Source organism: Myotis brandtii, unplaced genomic scaffold, assembly GCF_000412655.1.
Source record: "Myotis brandtii unplaced genomic scaffold, ASM41265v1 scaffold1077, whole genome shotgun sequence".
Lineage (NCBI taxonomy): Eukaryota > Metazoa > Chordata > Mammalia > Chiroptera > Vespertilionidae > Myotis > Myotis brandtii.
The window spans coordinates 48825-57197 of record NW_005353666.1 but is presented as its reverse complement, the minus strand read 5'-3'; positions in this window follow the sequence as shown (position 1 = coordinate 57197).

Here is an 8373-nt window from a genome sequence, read left to right as displayed (position 1 = left end):
TATCCCCAGCGCACAGGCCGTGGCTGGCCGTGTTTATTATGCTAAGCTTCTTAGCCAAATAGCTATTAAACATATAAAACTATTAAATACCTACAAATCCTTGCACCAAAAGGCGAGCAATGATGAGAAGCTGGCAGGTCGCTGCACAATTTAATCTATGAAATGTGCATGAGCTCATCAGCAGGAGGGCTGCCCCCAACTGTGTGAGCCACAGACAGGAGGGGCGGGACCTGAGGCCAACGTCCGGGCAAGCTGGGACGCAAGAGCCACGACGTCCCCACAGCCAAAGAAATGACCATTATTTTCTAAGGAAAGCAGTGCATGGTACAACATGCATAACACCTGACACACAGTCGGTACTTAATAAACATGTGTGCAGGGCTGGGTGAGTGACAGGCACCTGCCTCCTGGTGTAACGTCTCTCATTGCATCACAGAAATCCGCATTCATGGCGACGCCCGCGAGCCGCGGAGCCCAAGGCCTCCCTGAGCCACCAGGGCCACTCCTGGGACTAGGACACTAATGCACCGGCCACAGGGGCAGCGTGGGGGTCAGAAGGCTCGGGCTGGGAGCTCTGACCCAGGCACATCATGGCCTTGCTCAGTCTCTGAACGAACAGCAGGACTCCCTGATGAGCCCCAGCCTCCCGCCCAGACCCCCCCCCCCCCCAATGCCAGGCACGGAGCAAGGCTCCGAGGTGTGGCCGAGACCTGGCCGGTGAAGGTGCAGGGCGGGGAGGTGGCCTGAGGTGGCTCGGGTGGATGGGGTCACAGGAGAGGGGCTCCTGGAGGGAGGACAGGAAGACAGGGGCCTCGCCTCCGGTGGGTGGAGCCACAGTGAAGCTGCCCTTTCGAGGAGATGGAGCCAAATGCTCCTGAGGGAGGTGGGCCCCGGGAGCTCCTGGCCCGAGGAGCTTGTTCTGGAAGGTCCGGGGGCCCTGGGGGAGCGGATGCCCAGGGGACTGCCATCCTGTGTCCCTCCCTGCCGGACGCAGGCCAAGCCCTCACCCCGTCCCCACTTCCCCAAGTACAGACAATAGAGACGCCTGCGCCCATACTCAGAGCCCCAGCCTCAGACGCAGGCAGCCCCAGCCCTGCCGACGAGCGCCCTCTGGCCTTGAAGACGGGGTCTCCAGGAAGGTGCAGAGGAGGGTCTCCCAAAGCCTGCAGAGAAAATAAATCCAAATTAAGGCACTTTCAGACATCACAGGGAGCGATGGCAGCTGTTAAAACTGTCAGCAGTGAGACTTCTGGGCTTAAAGGAACTAGAAACAGTGGGCACTTTCCAGCCGACACAGGGCCCTGCCTTGGTGTCCAGGTCACTTCGTCACATTTTAAGAACATGATTTATGTGGTGCGGCATCCACGCAGCTCTGTGCGTTCTGCATGTGTGTTTGCCTGTGTCCGGTCTCTGAGGCAGCACCCAGAAGTCTGGCCATGTTTTTTACAAAATAGAAAAAGCCAGTGAGCAAAAAGACCACCTCTCCCAACCAGAAGGGATTTTAAATAATGACCCAAGTGTGCAGTGTCACCAGCAAAATCCATGGGCAGCCACGACGGTGCCACAACGATGGGGAGGTGGGCTGGGCACGAAGTTCAGTCACAAAGCACCGCCTCTGGGGCATGTGGCCCCCGAAGTCCCCACCCACCTGGCGTGACAGGGACACACGCAGACACAAGCACACTCACACGCACACACCCCTCCCCCGGGGGACAGGCCAGTGATCGGAGGCTGGTGTTGGCGCTGAGAACAGATGGGGCGGATGCAGTGTCTAAACCAGGCCCAGGGCGGACCTCTCCCAGCCCCTGGGCGGCTTCCTCGATGCCCAGCCTGCGGTCGACCTCCCACAGCCCCTCTCCACCCGGACGCACAAGTCTTGACCTGCTGGACACGCGTTTGTGCGTCAAATAAGTCGTGTGTGAAAGCTCGTGGGCCTGGCCGTCTGCAGGCATTTCCTGAGAGCCTGCTGCGTGCCAGTGCTGGCGGGGGGGGAGCATGGACCTGCTCTCTTCCCTCTGCGCTGGGGACGGGACACCTCACTGCTGGGACCTGAGGCAGGACCATCAGACCTGGGGCCCGGGCCAAGGAGCGGGTTGGCCGATGAGGCCCCTGAACGTTGGCTGCCAGGCCCCCTGAGGACGCTACAGGGGAGCTGGTTGCTCAAGCCCGTGGGCGGTTTTCCCTGCCTTACAGCCTCGGGCTGAAGGAGACACTCAGCCCCGGTGACCAATGGCCTTGTCGGACCACCATCTGGACAGGGACAGACACCGCATCTCACCCACCCCCCTTGTCCCCCTCTGGCTGGGAGAGGAAGAATCAGGGTGTGGGCGGAGCTGAGGCAGCACCGAGGGACCTCGCAAAGCCCAGGGAAGCCCCTCCAGGGTCACCTCTGAGGGGAAGGGACCCCTTTTCAATGGTGAATAATTTATTTTCAATCCTAGGAGGCAACAGACTCCCAGGCCACGTCCTGTCTGTCACCTCCCAGGCCTAGTTCAGCCGACTCACCTACAGGGTCCATAGAACCCCGACCGCCCAGTGGCCTTCCGGCCCCTCCCCTCCCCTCGGCTGGGGCTGGGCAGCGGCCCTCCAGAGGCCATCTGTCCTGCCCGCCCCGTGCTCCCAGGTGCCCTGCAGGCTGGTCCAGCTGCCCCTCTGCAGCTGGGGCTCAATGAGCTGAGCCATCAACACTTGGCTGAGAAATGGGGCTTCTCACCTTCCTCTTCCCTCAGCCACAAAGGACCCCAGAGAGTCTGAGATCAAAGGGCCCAGGCCCTCCCATCCCGCCTGCCCTCTGTCACCCCAGGGCAGGAATTCACACGCTGGGGGGCAAGGGCCCAGGTGTGGATGGCTGAGTTGGGGGCACCACCGGTGAAGGTGGGTGAGTTTGAACTTTCAGAAGGAGGCCACCAGCCACCTCCAGGTGACACCTTCCTGCCCTCAGAGGCTGTGGGGCTTGTGTTCCAGGGGGTCCTTCCTCCACAGTCTTTGGCTTGAGGCCTCGAACCCTGCTGTCCCCTGTGGTCAGGTCTGCAGGCCCAGGACCCACACCTCCTGGGAACACAGCCCCAGCCGGGCAGAGCGGGCAGAGCAGAGAGCGGGTCCTGGAGGTCAGAGGTCCCGGCACCACTTCTCCAGGAGGAGCGGAACTTGAAGCATAAAGAGGAGCAGGAGGCGTGGGGAGGGGCCCCCCCAGACAAACGCAGGCCTCGCGCCCTCACCCGTGTCCCTGGACTGTCCTGCAGCTGCTTTGTGTGAACTGGAAAGTGTCTCCTGGCGCCTGCGCTGTGGCCCCGGCGGGGGGGGGGGGGGGGCGCTCTGTCCCCAGGGCTCCACGCCAGGTGCTCCGTCCATTCAGACGACATCCAATGAGTGGTGTCTGTTAACCTCAGTTAGTGTTTCTGTCTGTTTGGTCAATCCTCACCCCAGGATATACTTTTCCATTCATTTTTAGTGAGTGGAATGGAGGTAGGAGGTAGGAGAGAGGGAGAGAGAGACCGTCAATGTGAGAGAGACATTGATGCCCTTAACTGGAATCAAACCCTTGACCCTTCAGTGTGCGGGCCAGCGCTCTAACCACTGTGCCACTGGCCAGGGCGGCCACGGTTAACCTGTTAGTGATCGCGGAGCAGCTGGTTCTCGCTGGTTCCCAGGACACGTGGGTTGCAGGTGGTGGCGTCTCCCTGTGCCCTGGCTCAGACCCGTGAAAGTTGTTTTGGGAACAACATGGCTTCTGTCTACGAGCTCAGGCCCAGTGGCCGCTGGCATTGGCCACAAACGAGTGAGAGTTGTCAACAGGAAGTTCTTCTAACACCAGACAACTTTATTCAAAATCCGCCACCATGAAAAGGACTCACAAGCTCGCTGGTTCCTGGCCAGCTTTCTCAGCCTGACTCCGGCTTGGGGTCCTTGGTGCCGTGGGCAGTCTTCTCCGAGCGCGTGGGGTGCAGGGGAGGCCCTGCCTGTGGCTGAGCCTGGGCCGACCTCCGGTGGCCCCATCCCACAGCCCCGACCCGGAGCCAGGACGCACTGGCCCGTCCAGCAGACTGGCCCCGGTCGCTGGGCTCACAGTAGGTGTTCAGTACCCGTTCGTGCAGAGATGAAGGGAGGATTAATGAGCGTGGAGATGCCGCCCTGGGCCCCTGGTCGGTCGCAGGGCTGACTCTGTCAGCAGAGGGGCCGCCGAGTGGCCGTGAGCAGCGCACAGCTGTCCTCCCTCCACACCAGCCCCTCCTCACACACACCCTCCCCAGCAGCTGCCAGGCGGCCAGGCCTTTGGTGCCTGTGCCCAGTGAGCCAGACTCCAGCAGGTGGCCTCCGCAGGTGACAGTCCCCGATCCCGTTTCCCGGTCCCAGGCTCTCCGGTTCCCTCCTCCTTCTGGGAGGGCTGTGCTGTGAACAGGGAGCCATTCCTCCTTCCTGTCCTCACCTCCACGCTCCTCCCGCAGGGAGACCCTGACTAGCCCCAAGGAGCCGGCCTGGGGTGCCGGGACCCCTGGAAGGCACCGAGGAGGCGGATGGGTGGCCAGCCTGCCCACAGCGATGTCTGCCCAGCTCTGAGCAAACACCGGGTGCTCCCGACCATTCAGGCCCCAGGTTTGGGCAAGAGTTCGGGGACCCACCCCCACGCCACCAGCCGAACAGGACCAGGGAGGACCCTGGGCTCTGACTGGACGGCCTTGGGCTGCGCTGGGCCTTTGACCCCGTCACCGGCTCTTCATGGAGGGAGTCTGGGCCCGGGCGGCACCAGCTGTGTGGTCTCGGACAAGCGCCTGCCCCCTCTGGTCCTCGGTGTCCCTGGGGGGTGACAGCGGTGGAGGCAGGACCAGCAGAGCCCGTGAACGATGGCTGACCCTGGCGTTCACCCCGGAGTTCTCCCCCCGAGCCGCCTCCTGAGGCCCCTTCTCCCCATTTGTTGACCCTGTGAGACTCCCCGTCCCCCGAGACGTGCTGACGTTCCTTGAAGAGGCTCGAGAAGTTACGACCCTCACACTCTCCTCATTGAAAAAAGTGAAGAGAATGTCACGTTGGTTCTGCAAAGGTTGTTAGGATTTTGGTGAAAATGGATGTCAACGTCCTTGGGCCCTGGCCACTGTGGTTGGGCGTTAACCGGGCACCGAAGTCACTGGCTTGGTCCCCGTTGGGGCTGGTACAGGAAGCAGCCAATGAATGCACGCGTAAGTGGGACCACAGCTGATGTTTCTCTCTCCCTCCGTCCTCTCTCTCTAAATCCAATAAATTTTTAAAAACTAATCTGTTGTCAGATCCGGGGAGTGAGGGCTGCGTTTGGGAGACAGGTGGAGGTCTAAACGCCCTGAACTGTCTCATGTCCTTCTGCAAGGTTTGTATTTGGTCACTAAATGCAAACACCAGCCAGTGCCCCCTGGTCCCCCGCCACTCCCCCATGGGACGCCCTGTCTGTGGAGCGGCCGTGTGTCCCGCAGCCACAATCGGGGGCGATCTCGGACCCTCCGGACGGCTGAGGGCCGGTGGTTTCTGGGAGCTCAGCCCAGAGCCAGCTCCTCTGGCCACATGCCCGTCCCCGTATTAGACCCTTTTCTGCTTGAACTGGTGCAAGTGGGTGTGGCCTTCTGCACTCGACCTCGGACGCCCCAAACCCTGTGTTTGCCCACAGTCGGGCCTGTTCTGGGGCTCCTGCCGGGGGGGACATCTCAGAGGTGGACAAGCACCTGGGGCCGCGTCTCCCTTTTGTCAAAGGCGAGTTGCCGACCACGATGCCTTTAGTCCAGCGACTGTTCACTCCCATCCTCCCTTCTGGGAGGGGCTCACGGCCACCCCAGGGGCTGGGCTGGGCTGGGTCAGTGAGAGAGTCTGAGCCAGCACCTGCCTGGCCCCAGGTGACAGCAGAGCAGCCGCAGGGAGAGAGGACCCTGGCTCTGAGTCCTGAGCTGGGTGGTGCCATGGCGACAGCTTGTTGATACCTCCAGGACTGTTTTCAGAATAAAACAAGAAAACGGACAGGAGGGGCTTGACGTGTGTTCCTGTTCACGCTTCCTCGGCTCTGCCATTGGCTGTTCGCTGGGACAGCAGGGCTCTGGTTATAGTCCTGCTCTGGGCGGTGCACACAGGCCCTGCCTCACGCCTCTCCTGCCCTTACACGGGTGACTCCCAGGCTCAAAGCACGAGGGGCCCTGGGTGGGGGCTCCCCCAGGAAGGCGCTGAGCCCCCACGAAGCCGTTCTGAGTCACCACCTCTGCCTCCTCCCTGCCGGCCGGCCTCCGTGGACCTCAGGGAGGGTCTCCCACCCCAGCGACTGCCACCGCCCCCCCAGGTCCCACCGAGGATTTAATCAGCACAGACGCTGGTGCTGGCCCCTGCGAGCTGCCTTCTCCCTCCCTCCAAAGGGGGGCTCTATCCCCTTTCGCATTTGCCGGTCGACTTCTAATGGATTCGGGTGCACAGCCACTCCCACAGCTGAGGGGCCTGGCCCTGTCCTGGGCAGACTGCCCTTGGCCAGCGTGTGGCGTTTGCAGCCCCCTCTTTCCTTCCACATTTCCCACAGCTGGTGCAGGAACCAGGAGGTGCTGACGTTGGGAGTCAGACAAGCTGAGCCAACCCAGGCGAGGTCCCGAATGTCCCTGAGTAAGTTTCCTCAGCACGAATGTGGGAGCCACACTCTCTCAGGCGGCTGCGGACTGAGCCCCGAGGCTGGGGGCGTCCCTCCAGCAACGGCTCCTCACCTCGTCCTTCCTGGGCCTCTGCTTCCACCTCCCCCTGTGGTGGGTCTCTCTCTGTCTCCCTCTCTCGTCTCTCTCTCTCGTCTCCCTCTCTCTCTTGTCTCCCCCTCTCTCTGTCTCCCTCTCTCGTCTCTCTCTCTCGTCTCCCTCTCTCTCTTGTCTCCCTCTCTCTCTGTCTCCCTCTCTCTCTCTGTCTCCCTCTCTCTCTCTGTCTCCGTGTAGAAGGCAGAGAGAGACAGGCATGGCCCAGCCAGCCCCTCTTCAGGTGATGCCGGGCTGACCAGGGGACTATGTGGGGCCCCTGCAGTGCCCAGGGCCTCCCACAGCCGCTCCTGGTCAAGGGCCGACAGCCTGTGAGTCAGCCCTTGGCTGAGAGGCAGAGGCCCCTGGGGCTGGACCAGCCAGCTGCTCTGCAGGAGCAGGAACAGGACAGAGCTGAGCTGCTGGCACAGAAGTGGAGCCAAAGGCTCACAGGGAACAGGTAGCGACGCAGGAACCAGCACAGGCCAAACGGGTCGATGGTCGCGTCCACCCTCCAGGCCTCGCAGGGACCGTGTGGTGAGGGATGCAGAGTGGGGTCAGCGAGCCAGCAGGCCATGCTCAGTGTGACCCAGGGTGCACGTGCCGGGCCAAGCATCTGTCAGGTTGTTGTCCTCCAGCCCCCAGGCCTCCGTCTCAGACGGGGGACCTCCATGGAGGGTGAGCCTCCCGGAGAATCCAGCGGCCGCACAGAGGGTGGACACCGTAAGGGGCACCCGGCAGACCCACGCGGCCGGGATCAGAACCGCCCATGCTCACGGAGCATGAATTCCCACAGACGTAGGTGCGCAGGCGAGACCGCCAGCCCGAGGAAGCACCGGGCAGTTCATGACGAGCTTCCACGCCTTCTGCCCAGACGTGAGGGAGGCACATGACCTCGTGGACACGGCCCCTGGCTCCTCCCTGCGAGGACGTTCTGCGTGTCCGGCTGTGTGGGCAGGAGGCACAGGTGTCCCCGGGGTCGGCCGTGGGGCCACGCGTGTCCCTTTGACATTTCACAGAGCTGCTCAGTAACGAGCCCACGGCCCACCGCCGGCAGGTGGCCGAGCCCTAGGGCATCACACGCCACCCACAGCGCCCGACAGGAGTCACCAGAGGACGGATGTTAGGTGGCTCGTGGGCCGTGTCTTATAGATCAGGTTTGGACACACCTACCACAGTGATGTCACAGCCTGTCCAGACTCTGCGTCCTTCCTCCACGGGTGGAGCCTGATTCCTCTCCCTGGAGGGAGATGACTCTCCAGAGAATTCCACTGACAGAAAAAGCTAATCCCAAATGTATGATCCATTTCTATAACATGCTGGTTGTTTTGAAAAAAGGAGAGTCCAGCCCAGCCATCCTGGCTCAGAGGTTGAGCGTCGACCTATGAACCAGGAGGTCAGGGTTCGATTCCTGGTCAGGGCACAGGCCTGGGTTGCGGACTCCATCATGGGTGGGACGTGCAGGAGGCAGCCGATCAATGATTCTCTCATCATTGATGTTTCTCTCTCTCTCCCTCTGCCTTCCTCTCTGAAATCAATAAAAACATATTTTTAAAAAAGAAAGAAAAAAGGAGAGTCTGGGACAAGAAAGTTGTGGGAAAGAATCAACCCCAGAAAGAAGGGGAGGGACAGGCAGGACACAGGGTCATGACGGGAG